A 9757-nucleotide genomic window follows, 5' to 3' on the forward strand; every position below is an offset into this window, starting at 1 on the left:
AGCACACTTATAAGATGGGAAACTCCCTTCTTGAGAGCACGGAGGCAGAAAGGGATCTTGGAGTCATTATTGACTGCAAGATGAACATGGGCCGACAATGCGAAGGCACGGTTGGCAGGGCTAACCGCACCTTGTCGTACATCCACAGATGCATCTCAAGCACAGCCAAGGAGGTGATCCTCTCCCTCTGTGCGACACTGGTCAGGCCACAGCTGGAGTACTGTGTCCAGTTTTGTGCACCCCATTTCAGAAGGGATGTGGACAACATTGAAAGGGTCCAGAGGAGGGCCACCCGCATGATCCGGGGACAACAGGGCAGACCCTACACTGAAAGACTGTGGGACCTAAACCTGTTCAGCCTTCACAAGAGAAGGCTGAGGGGAGACCTGGTGACCGTCTATAAACAAACAGAAGGGTTTGGGGGAGACACTGTTTCTCCTAGCGCTCCCTGGCATAACAAGGAATAATGGACACAAATTTTTGGAGAGTAGGTTTAGATTACACAACTGCAAGAACTACTTCACAGTCAGGGCGGCTAGGAGCTGGAACCAACTTCCAAGGGAAGTGGTGCTGGCTTCTACCCTGGGGGTCTTTGATAAGAGGCTTGATGCCTACCTTTGAGTCCAGTTTTTCTCCCACCCAGGCAGGGGGTCGGACTTAAAGATCTACAAGGTCCCTTCTGACCCAACTTCTATGATTCTATGAATCATCTTCTACCCTTCGTGCCAAAGCTGGGTAGCAGTGCAGAATGAGACGTGAGAATTGGGAAGGCTCTGAGAGGAGCAAGCAAGAGAGATCTTGTCTTTACAGCAAGTGATGAGGCCACTCCCCCAAAAGGAAAGCATTCTGGGTTGTGGCTCTCAGGATTATTTTACAATAGACCAGGGGTAGTCAATATTTTTGGGCAGAGAGAGACACCTTTGACTTGTAAGATGTTGGCATGCCAGGGGAGGACAGTGTGGTAGCTGAAAGGGGTTCAATCCTTGTTGTGGCAGCGCAGCCATGGCCCTTTCCCCAAGGCACACTTGCCAGGTAAAATGCCTTCACATACCATGCTCTGGCATGCATACTGGGGGTTGCCTACCCCTGCAATAGACAGGAAAGAAAACATAATTAACCCTAGCAGCAGGGACAGGAGCCCACCTCCTCTACTTACGTTTTTCTAGTGACTGTGGGTTCTGTGCCTTGCACTGACCTCATTTAATATATGTTGGCATTAGGCAGAGTTCAGATGCCCCTCTCCATTTCCATACTGGAGAGCACAGAAATTATCAGCCTGTGGTACTCAGAAACCCAACCTTGGATACATAATGAAATTTTCAGCCCAAAATATAGGCACGTGATTACTTAGTGTGCTAATGGATTCTCTGGCTGCTACAGTGTGGGTATTTTGGCATTATTTTTGTCAGTTAAGTGCCTAATTTTGCCTAAGTCCCATTAGGCATCTAATTTACCAATGTGCATTTGACCTTCACTGCTTTTCCTCTGACCTGTATAGACATTTTTGGGTCAGAGGTAAAAGTCCACTACTGCTGCTTCAGTCTGCTGTACTAGTAAAATGAAGTTATAAAGCACATGGCTCTTAATGTTACTCATGACTAAAGGATCCCTGGATATGATCCCAGTGACTTAGAAGGTGTTTTGCCATCCTCTTTTTCTGATGCTAGTACAGGGGGATGTGAAACTTGGAGAAAAGGAGATGTCTAAAATGTTCAGCATCCCTGCATCCTGATGATGTTCATCTACCCTTATAGCCTTTTTGAAAATTAGTATAACCATGGCAGCTCTGACATTCAGGACCTGTCTAGTCTGGGGTCCCCAGTGTCAAAATTTGGGATAAAAAAATTTGGGATAAAAAAATGTAACTAAATCCCCCATTGCACCTTCATTCCAATATTTACCAAGCTGAAAAGAAAGTCCTTAGATCCCTGCAGAGAGCCCATGCCTGCTCAATTAAACTGTTCTTCATGCATCATGTCAGCAGTGGGCTTGGGGAGGACAGGACTCAGGTCTGTTAATGTGCTCGAGGACTTGAAGACTCATTTGCAGCCCACTCAGACCCACTGGGGACCAAGAGCATGGGATCAGGTCCTAGGTACAAGTCTGAAGCAGCCTTACTGGTGAACTTCTGCCTCTAAAGCACATCAGTGGGTGGTGGGAGCATGGGTGGGATATGCTTAGTCCGATCCTCCCAGAGACCCATTGCTTGCACAGTTGTTCCCTGCATGCTAACATTTCAGGTCAGAATGTTCTGAGCAGTGTCTGTATTCTCCTGAACTATTCATAGTTACTAGCTAAATATGCACTCCACCCTCCCTATCCCCCCACACACGCTGCATACACGGGATGTACAAACATTTTTTTCTATCAGAACTTTACAGAATGTGCTGCTCCCCTTACTTTGCAGCATCCTGATAAAGTCCTAAAGTGTATGCTGACACATTTCCAAAAGGAAGTGCTGGCCTGCAAAGAATTTAAAGAAAAATGAAGAATTATCTTATCCCTTCCCCACCCTTAATCCTCTCAAATGAGGACCTTTTAAGAGCTGAGTGTTTCCTCTCGATGGGTCCTCCACCCCCAAATGTTCTATTCTAGAATTAGGAAAGAACGAAAAACAAAACAAAACAAAATAAAAGTAGTTTAACTTCTGCCCTGAATGTAATCAATGCAGCTCTCAGACTCCCTAGATGTTCAAGGCAGGAATCCCTACCCACGTAGCATGGAGGCTGCATCCACAGACAAACAAAAACAGATGAGAAAAGGAAGCCTTTGAATTCTCAAGGCTAAACTCTGTAAGGCGGAAGGGGAGGTGGGGACAGGATTTAGGAAGTTTAGGCGCCTAAAGGAATGCTTTGGGCTTTTGTGAATTCCAGCAGCACCTACCAAATAGAATCCAGAAGGGGATTAAGATCACATAATTTAAACAAGATAGTTTTAAATGGTCTGATTTATGTACTGATGGAAAGGTAGTCTTTGCAGCACGGGCATCATTGACAATGAAGAGAAGACTTGAGGGGTGGTGGATCTGATGACATTTTTCAAATAACTGAGGGTGGTTATAAAGAGGATGGAGAAATAGGGGCCTCCAGGTAACGTGGGGCCTCTGCAGGACATGCTTGGAAATCTGGTGGTTTCACCAGATGACAAAGCTAACCCATTTAACAATTTCTTTGTCTCCATTTTTCTGAACAGGGACCAGGCCATCCCCCACGATGGTCCCGGGGAGGTGCAGCCAGGCCCAGGGTCAGACAGGACCTAGTCAGGGAACTTCTGGTGGGACTGGACATGTTCAAATGAGCAGGTCCTGATGATGTCCACCCCAGAGTGCTGAGAGAATTAGCAGAGGTCATTGTGGGACACCTAGCACAACTTTACAAGCGCTTGTGGTGCTCTGGCGAGGTGCCAGAGGACTGGAAAAGGTCCCCAATGTGGTCCCCATTTTCAAACAAGGGAGAAAGGAGGATCCAGGAAATTATAGGCCTGTTAGTCTTACCTCGGTCCTGGGGAAGCTTTTTGAGAAAATTGTCCAAGTGCACATCTGTGAGGGGCAAGCACGGAAGTGTATGCTTAGGGGCAACCAACATGGGTTCATTAGAGGCAGGTCCTGTCAGACCAACCTCGTGGCCTTCTACAACCAGGTCAACAAATCCTTAGATACAGGTGTTGTGGTGGACCTAGTTTTTCTGTACTTTAGGAAGGCCTTCGACACTGTCTCTCACCCCATTCTCATTAAAAAAATAGGAGATTGTGGTATCAATGCCTACACAGTCAGATGGGTCATCAGTTGGCTGGAGGGCTGCACCCAGAGAGTGGTGGCGGATGGGTCATTTTCAACCTGGAGGGATGTGGGCAGTGGGGTCCCCCAGGGGCTCAGTCCTCAGGCCCACACTGTTCAACATCTTCATCAGCGACTTGGATGAGGGGGCGAAAAGCACCTTGTTCAAATTCGCAGATGACACTAAGTTGTGGGGGGGATGTGGGCATGCTAGAAGGGATGGACAGGCTGAAATTGGATCTGGACAGGCTACAGGGGTGGGTGGATGAGAATAAGATGGGATTCAGTACTGACAAATGCAGGGTACTGGACCTAGGGAGAAAGAACCAGCAGCATATCTACAGACTGGGGAACTCCCTTCTCATCAGGGCAGAGGCAGAAAAGGATCTTGGAGTCATCATTGACTCCAGGATGAATATGGGCCTCCAATGTGGGGACGCAGTCAGGAAGGCTAACTGCACCATGTCATGCATCCACAGATGCATCACAAGCAGGTTGAAGGGGGTGATCCTCCTCCTCTGTATGACACTGGTCAGGCCACAGTTGCAGTACTGCATCCAGTTCTGGGCGGCACACTTCAGGAGGGATGTGGACAACATTGAGAGGGTCCAGAGGAGAGTCACTTGCTGGTCAGGGGGCAGCAGGGAAGCCTCTATGAGGAGAGGCTACAAGATCTGAACCTGTTCAGCCTCCACAAGAGAAGGCTGAGAGGGGATCTGGTGACCATCTATAAACTGGCCAAGGGGGACCAGCAGGTAATGGGAGAGTCTCTGTTCCCCCAAGCACTACTGGGAGTAACAAGGAATAATGGGCATAAGTTGACGGAGAGTAGATTCAGGCTAGATATCAGGAGTCTGTACTTCACTGTCAGGGCGGCTAGGATCTGGACCAACCAAGGGAAGTGGTGCTCGCTTCTACCCTGGGGGTCTTCAAAAGGAGGCTAGATAGACACCTTGCCGGGGTCATTTGACTCCAGTACTTTTTCCTGTCCAGGGCAGGGGTCAGACTTGATGATCTGCTCAGGTCCCTTCCGACCCTACCGACTATGAAACAGTATTCTTTGTGACTGCAGGGAACAGGACAAGGAACAACAGTTTTAAACTGCAGCTAGTGAATTTAGGTTGGATACTAGGAAGTACCTTTTCACTCAGCAGCTAGTTAAGCACTGGAACAGGCAATCCAGACAGGTTGTGGAATCCTACTCCTTTGAAAATTTTAAGAGCAGGCTAGGCAAACACTTGACTGGGATGGTTTAATCAGGAAGATCCTGCCTTGAGTTGTGGCTGGAACTAGATGACCTTTTGCCAGCCCTTCCAGCCCTACATTTGTATGATCCTGTGACAGATGGCCAGCCCATGAGGAACCTGCCTGTGGTTGTGAGCTATGCTCAACAGCTGAAGTACTCAACAGCTGAAGCTGATGCCTCCGTACATTTACATTCCCAGCAGTAGTGTGGTTAAAGTGAGCTTGGGTATCCTTATGTGAACTGTACACAGATTGCAATGTACATGTTTCCTTAAGTGCCTAAAGAGATATTTAGGAGCCTAGGTTGGTTGCCCATGTCAGTCTAGCTGTAAGTTGAGCCTTCCTCAAATTTTAAATGGACCTGCCGTTTAAAATTAGTAGAAAGAGTGAATAACTACAATTCTATGTAATACCTTGGGATCTAGCCAGCACCATACCTAGACTGCTGGTGGCCCCAGGTGAACTTTTAGTATTGGGCCCCCCTTCACCAGAAATATAATGGTAATAATAATCGAAGAAAGGGGAAAATTACCATTTTGGGGCCCCCTTTCTGTCTGAGCCCCAGGCAGCTGCCTGGTTCACCCATGCCTGTGTCTGGGTCTGGATGTAGGAATCCTTCAATTCCAGGGATTCCTCTGATGTGTTTTGGTGGGTGTAGTGCAAGGAATAAGTAATGGGAAGCAAAAGCATTTTATTCTTCTGCAAAGCTAAAACTAACCAATCTACTTCCGACTTGGTCAGCACAAGGCCATGAGATATCAGGGAAAGGTTGGAGTGGTTAGAGAAAGGTGAGGTCAGCAGTAGTTGGAGGGTCTGAGTCTATGTTTGGATGCCAAAGTTGAATCCAGAGTACAAGTAGGTCAGCGTCAAAAAGCTGGAATGGTGGTCAGAAGAAGTGCAAGTTAAGGAGCCAGAATCCAGAAACTGCAAGTCAAGCTGGGGTTAGGAAGTCAGAGTTGAGATGCAGATGATGCCAAGATCAGGAGCTAGAAAAGGGAACGATCTGTGAGTCACAGTCAGCAAGCTAAAATCAGAAGCTGGACTGGAATAGTAGGAGAAAAAAGGAGAAAGAGGAGAGACCAGATTTAAGATAAAGTGCTTGAATCAGGCTAATCCATAAACTAAGATTCCTGTTCTGCAGACACTGTTTGCCCTACTGGTTTTAAGGTTCTGTTTGGACTAGCCGCCAAAGGGATGGCTCATTCCCCAGGTGGAGTGATAACTTATCACACTAGTACCATGCTTCCCCCCCGACCTAGAAGAACCACATTTTTTACAAGATTGCTGTTTTCACGGCTATCTAGTAGCAATAAAAGTAAAGGTGCCAAATGGTGCCCCAGAGGCAGTGGTTTTGAGATATGACCAGGTATCTAATTGGACCTGCACTGGCATAGAAGGCACCAAAAACTAAGCATAGGGCTGTGTTTAATCTCCTGTCCTGCTTTGGAGCTTTAGCACCTCCTTTTACTTGGGATATGGAGCACTAAGTCCTTTTAGCAGAATGGGTGCCTACTAGATCCATCTCCACCTTTCACCCAAAGGCAGTCTGTTTTTAAATGCATACACAGTCCTGGGAAAAGGGAGCAGAATCCATATGTCCCCTCACCTGCATCCCCTAAGGAGTAGGCTAGACAAGTAGCCTCCCTTCGTGCTCACCTGCTGGCACTGTGAAGCCTGCATTTCTTTCTGTGGAATACCCCAACTTTAACAATAGGATTAGAAGGTGATTCATGGAAACTATTTTATAAGTTGCTAATTAGGTGATTCTCTTGGGAGAAGGAAATACAACTTTTAATCTCCTCAGACTGATGAAGCTATAGGTCGCAACCTTCCCACGTCCTGGGTGAGTAATTTCCCCACAAGCCTTGTACATAGAAGTTGGTCAACCTCATATTTTTTGAATGGAAGAGTCCATAGTTGCTGTGTTTTGTACTAAGGTCATGGTGTCAACGTGCATTAGGGCTGATTGGTGGATATCTAATGGTTTAGGGCTCCCCAGGGACTTAAGCACAGATCTGTCACTTCACAAGGGAGCTAAGCAGAAGTTAGGTGCCTGACTGCCCAGACTGGACCATTTCTATCATGCAAAAACCCCAAAGTTGTGTGCCTCAGAAGCATTGTAATTCAAAATGTCTTCACCTACTGAGTTTTAGACCTGCTGGGATGATAGTAATATGGATTCACTTTTTGCAATTTAGGTTCCTTAATTTACATCTAAGATCTGCTTTACCAATCTGCATCACATTGGGTTTCTCTTCGTATTGGAATACACCTGTAAGGCCAACAAAAGCTCAGTAGCTTTGCTTTCTTTTACACCTAAACTGGTATTAAGTGTACTTGTTCAAGATTTACAGAAAGGTATAGGCACCTAAATCTACTAAATTTTAGGCACCACAGATATCTTCAACATTGTTGCTGCTATTAAATGTTGAAGATACCTGTCCAGTTTCCCACTGGCAGACATGCACAGAGGGCGCATCGACACATCACCCTACGTTGCTGTAGCGACACTCTGTCGCCATAGTGCATCACTGTGACAATGTAGTGATAATGCGCATCTACATGTGACTGGCAGCTACTTCACTGTAGCGGCGCGCTCCCCCATTTTAGCATACCACTATGGTGAAATAGCAGCAAAAAAACCCCCGTGCGCTGCACGTGGCACAGTACGGGCAGTTACTAAGCCCTGCTTTAGTACTTCTAAAAGGAAGTACTAAAACAGAGCGCAGTAACAATGTCACCATAGGGTGACATGTAGATGTGCCCAGAGGTACCTAAACACTGAAGCTGAAGCCCCACACATCTCAGACCTCTCGCTCTTGCTGTATGTCCTGAATCAGCATTCTCAAAATGAATGTTTCCCATGGCTGGAGCAGAAATTACACATAAAGCAATGTAAGTGATTGGAAATCAGTTCAAGCCTGTACACAACAGAATTTCACTGCACATAAACTGCTGTCAAAATGGCCAGAACCAGCTTAAGATAAACCTGGATGGATGTAGTATCAAAACTTAGGTTTAATTGGTTTATTGAACTTTTGTCCCAGATCCCCTTCAGATTTATTAACTCACAGTCTCCCAGCATCCCAAGATGCTTTGCTCCTGTCCTGCAAACACCCCCACTAGATTTTTTGTTGCAAAGCATACTGTGAAGTTTCCCAGCACTAAATAGGTGGTTGCATCCCTTCCCACAACAAGTGTACCCAGTCTTCTCTCTAGCATCCCACACTATTTTTCTAGGTACATAGGTCAGTGTGTTCACTTGCCTGCATGCCTTTTAGTGTTTCTCTACTGCTAACTAAATATCACCTTGCTATTTAAATGCTGGTGTGCAGCCAAGTACTGCCCTTTATCATTCTAGTTCATGGGCAGTTTGCATATCTGGCATTCTCCTGATAACTAAGCCATTGTACATCAGTGTGACCCCATAATGAGGTCCTGAACTACACTGTGTTCTTGAGAGAGGCATTTGTACAGACCCTCTCTCATTCTACCCACTGTGATGTTGCCAAGAAATTGGTCCTTTTCTTTATGTTCCATGGTGCAGAACTGCAGGCAAAACTACCAGGAGAGCCTCTCATCTCCTACCAGCACTTCATACCCCAAACTTCACTTCAGAGCACCTTACACGCAAATCCACAGCTGGAGTACTGCATCCAGTTCTGAGCACTGCACTTCTGAAGGATGTAGAGAAGCTCGAGAGGGTCCAAAGGAGGGCCAGACACATGATTAGAGGTCTAGAGAGCAGGTCGTACAAGGAGAGGCTGAAAAGACATGGGACTGTTCAGTCTGAGAAGAGAAAACTCAGAGGGGACTTGGTGGCAGCCTAAAAGTATATTAGGGTTGTACATCAGGGCCTGGTGGACCATCTGTTCACCAAGATACCCTAGGGAAAGACAAGAAACAATGGGCACAGACTGATTGAAGATTGCTTCTGATGGTACATAAGGAAAAACTTCTTTACAAGCCGAGTGCCGAGGGTCTGGAACAGGCTCCCCCCGGAGGTGATACAGTCATTTACCCTGGCAATCTTCAAAAAGTGTCTTGATGCTCACCTTGCTGGGGTTATCTGAACCAAGCAGTCTTTTCTGTCCAAGTGCAGGGGGGCTGGACCCAGTGATCTTGTAAGTCCCCTTCCAGCCCCTAACATCTATGAATTTGTGACTGTGAAAGCACAGCTATCTCTGCCTATTAGATTTTGCTCTTTTATCAAGTTTTTTTTAATGCCCATACATTTGTTATGCACAAGAAAGTTTAATATTTTTAATGTATTATTATTTATTAAAAGAGTAGTTGACAATGCCTTCATGAATGAGTTAGTGTATTGAAAAATTCAGGACAATGCCCACCTTTGCTGTACGACTTCATTAACATGCCTGCTTTCATTGCATGTTTACACGTATTATGACAAAACACAATCCTGTACAATGTTAATCTCTACACAAGTGCACTGAAATCACTACATAAAGCATGATAACAAGTTTGCAAAAATTCCATGCATGAGCCTTAATCCTGAGCACAGCCTTATTTGCAGACATATATGTCTGCACACACACACACATATATATGTGCCTGTACATATATGTGTGCTTATCTATCTATATATATGTCTCTCTGCATGTGTGTGTGTGTGCGTACATGCGCGCCTATATGTATATATAGGCACAAATTCTCCTTGCCTCAGAGTAGGAGCATAATCCATTCCTAACTATTTGCTCCTGAGTCACTGCAGCATTT

The sequence above is a fragment of the Crocodylus porosus genome, unplaced genomic scaffold (assembly GCF_001723895.1).
Source record: "Crocodylus porosus isolate Cpor-Errol unplaced genomic scaffold, CroPor_comp1, whole genome shotgun sequence".
NCBI classification, from domain to species: domain Eukaryota; kingdom Metazoa; phylum Chordata; order Crocodylia; family Crocodylidae; genus Crocodylus; species Crocodylus porosus.